This window comes from Tiliqua scincoides, chromosome 1 (genome assembly GCF_035046505.1).
Source record: "Tiliqua scincoides isolate rTilSci1 chromosome 1, rTilSci1.hap2, whole genome shotgun sequence".
NCBI lineage: Eukaryota > Metazoa > Chordata > Lepidosauria > Squamata > Scincidae > Tiliqua > Tiliqua scincoides.
This window is the reverse complement of record NC_089821.1, coordinates 215,388,281-215,389,422: the sequence shown is the minus strand read 5'-3', so window position 1 is coordinate 215,389,422 and position 1,142 is coordinate 215,388,281. Positions and strand designations below refer to the sequence as shown.

General features: G+C 43.4%; 1 pseudogene; it reads right to left on the bottom strand.

Annotated features, from left to right (window-relative positions):
* Positions 1–790: 790 nt before the first annotated feature.
* Positions 791–910, bottom strand: LOC136637328 (5S ribosomal RNA; annotated as a pseudogene).
* Positions 911–1,142: the final 232 nt, after the last annotated feature.

The following is a 1,142-nucleotide window of genomic DNA, read 5'->3' as shown; positions in this document are numbered from 1 at the left end:
AGGACTGATGTGTGGTAGAATGATTCTACATAGTACAATCCATGGTAGATTGGTAATGTCTCCTATATTCACTCAACTCTATGAAGACACAGAGGTGGGCCTGGAGGGAGACAAGGGGCAAACACCCCAGATGCTGCATCCGTGCAGTGCTCCAGACCACGCAAGAAGCTTTCTGAGGGTCCCGACACAATCTTCAGCAGTACTTCCGGTTTCCTGGGAGTACTGTTTAAGACCGCTGGGAAGCCTCAGAACGCTTACCCAGTTGGTCCCAATGTTGCACAAGGCTCCGTGGCGATAGGTAAGCATGGGGGCAGCCTGGTGTGGGGGGACGACGACACAGCATCACGGACCTTTGCCCCAGCATGCATAGCAAGGTAGGTCCATTACTGTCAAGACATTAGCATTTTTTTCCTCATTAATATTATGTTACTTATTAATCCTAACTATTTCTGACCTGCTTTTCCTGCCCTCAAGGAAATTCAAATATTTAAAAACAACACAGGGAAAACAAAACACTTACATCATTATAAATTCCTCCATAAACTCCCCAAAGCCCTCCTAATAAGATGGTGTTTAACCCCTATTCTAAAGCTCACCAGGGTTTTCCTCTGATTAGGGTTTTCCTGGGATGCTGTTTCCAAAGCATGGGGCAACCACCAAAAAAAGCCCTGCTTCTTGCTGAAGCTGATAAAGTTAGAATTAGGATTTTATTTTATCATTTGTAATGTTTTGAGCCCTGCAGCAATGTCTCTGTGGTTGGCAACCTTCAGTCTCGAAAGACTATGGTATAAGCCTACAGCACCCAGTATTCCCAGGTGGTCTCCCATCCAAGTACTAACCAGGCCTGACCCTGCTTAGCTTCCAAGATCAGACGAGATCAGGAATGTGCAGGGTAACAGTTGCTGCATAATGTCTCTGTGGACTTTGGCAAGTCAGTCAACTTCTATTTATCAAAATTTCATCACAGACAATTACTTTTAAAAGAGCTTTGGGAATTCTCACATTAAATCTACTATCCATGAGCAAAATATTATTTTTTAACATTCTTTGTTCTCTCGTCTGCTTTGCAGCTGCTTGATATTTTTAAAAAAAACATGCCTCCCAGTGAGCACTTCTCTGCAAATACAAATTGAGGTTCAGTC